This window comes from Aplysia californica, unplaced genomic scaffold (assembly GCF_000002075.1).
Source record: "Aplysia californica isolate F4 #8 unplaced genomic scaffold, AplCal3.0 scaffold01425, whole genome shotgun sequence".
NCBI classification, from domain to species: Eukaryota; Metazoa; Mollusca; class Gastropoda; order Aplysiida; family Aplysiidae; genus Aplysia; species Aplysia californica.
In genome coordinates this window covers 89,332-91,422 of record NW_004798695.1, presented here as the reverse complement: position 1 = coordinate 91,422, position 2,091 = coordinate 89,332, and positions in this window count along the sequence as shown.

Sequence of the window (2,091 nt, the reverse complement as noted above, 5' to 3'; positions counted from 1 at the left end):
TTTCATTTCTATTTATCAAATCCGCACATGCGCAGAAGAGAGAAGCGCAGTAAAATCTACCGAATCTACGTGGAAATTGAGAAAATAATATGCCTTGCACAGAAACAAGGAGGCAGCCCTTATAACAATCCACACAAACAAAAGAAAGACCAATCAAATAAAAGTGTACCGGCAATACGACTGTGAGAAATTCTCTGACTGAAGCGTTACTTCGAACAACACGAAGTGGACTGCGTTATCTCGTTCGTTTCATTGGATTCTGGGCTGGGTCTTCTCACTGCTGAGTTCGATTTGTCCCACGAGTGCAATCGAGATGTCCGCCACTGCTGATGTGTTCCAGATGCCCCACTGCTACACTCAAAATGCCTCACTGTAGCATTCGAGAAGCCCAACTACACAGTGTACATACATAACAATGTATGTAGTACATGTGATGATATATAGGAGAATAGTAGTCCCAATAATTACAGCTGGGTTACAAAAAGACCCCGGTTGTGTTCGAAATGTCCCAATTCGCTTTCGTGATGTCCCATATTGTTGCATTCAAAGGTCCATCTATCGCAGGCCTATTCGAGATGTCCAACTGTTGTACTCAAAATGTCCTTCTGTAGGTATTTGAGGTGCCCGTCCCACTGTTGCGCTCGAGATGTCCAACTAGGTCTACATGTACACGTATTTTGTTCGAGATGTCTCAGTTCTCATGCATCTGGGGGAGTTGGACGAGTGAAGTCTACACTCTAATCGAGCCAAACAAAAACCCAGCATTTTGATTTTCCACTTTCCACTTATTTTTTCAAAGACAGCGATGTTTCTCTTGGCATCAACAATGTTTCGGTTCATTTTGAGATGACATCATTCAAGATGTGATAGTATAGTATCTTTGTGTGTGTGTTTCGGGGGGTCATAATTCTTTGAATGCAGGAAAATTGTCTTAAAAACTAGATCTATTCCATCAGCCGTTGATTTTAGCAACCCTTACGCTATTTCAATAATTTCATCCACATGACCCTGGGATTTCCAGCAATTAATTCCCCGCTACTGTACATTTTAACCATCTACACTCTGCCGTTTTAACGTCTAAACTAAGTGCATTCTTTTTCGTTTCCGTTCCCTGTTGCTCCCAGCTTGACCATTCCTCCCAGTTGCCGAATCATCACCGAAAACTGAGTGCACCCCTCTCGCTTTCCTTTCCTTTTCCTGCCGCCACCAGTTGCTGAGCCGAACGCGAACGTTAAATTTGCAACAAAAATGTCTCCCAGTTCTCTCTCAGCAAGTGATCAGACCACCATTGTCATTGTCCTCTCAACGTACAACAATGGACTCAGTATCACTGAACGAAGCACTCATTGCTGCAGTGCAAAAACGGCAACCACTTTATGATAAAAGTGATAGATCTAAGTACTGTTCATCGCAAGACAATGGCAATTAAAAAATTGGACAAGAAATTGGAATCGATGGTGATATTCTCCAAAATCACCTCTTCGTAGAAAAATACTCTGGGTCCAGCACCGTCTTCTTTTCACCCAAAAACAATAAGAAGAGTAATCGAAAAGCCTCCACTATAAGCTCAACAGAGGAGTAGCAATCTCAATCAGTGGCGGTGGGTAGTGAAGGGCTCACGGGCTTGAGCCCCCCTGGACACCACAGTGACCCCAGTGACCCGGAAGTGAGGCTTGGTTTGCCTGGGGGTCACTGTGTGGCATTTTTCAACGTCAATGCACAGCTCGACTTTGTTATCGGGGACCATTCGGTACGAGATTCACTCTCACCGAGATATACTCTCTCTGAGATACACTTACTCTAACTTACTAAAACATTCTCTCTCTGGGATACACTCCAGGATACTCTTTTTAAGATACACTAGCTTTAGCCTAAGATATACTCTCTCTGAGATATACTCTTTCTGAGATTCACTGTCTCTGGTATACTATCTGAGATATTCATGTTCTCTCTTTTAGGTATAAAAGAGATTCTCTCTCTCTCTCTCAGTGGTGGCGTCAGTGGCCTAGTGGTTAGGCTACCGGGTTTGTAATTGTGGTTTGGGGTTCGGGGCTACACGTTCTTATACGATCTCTGACGTCTAGGTTCGGG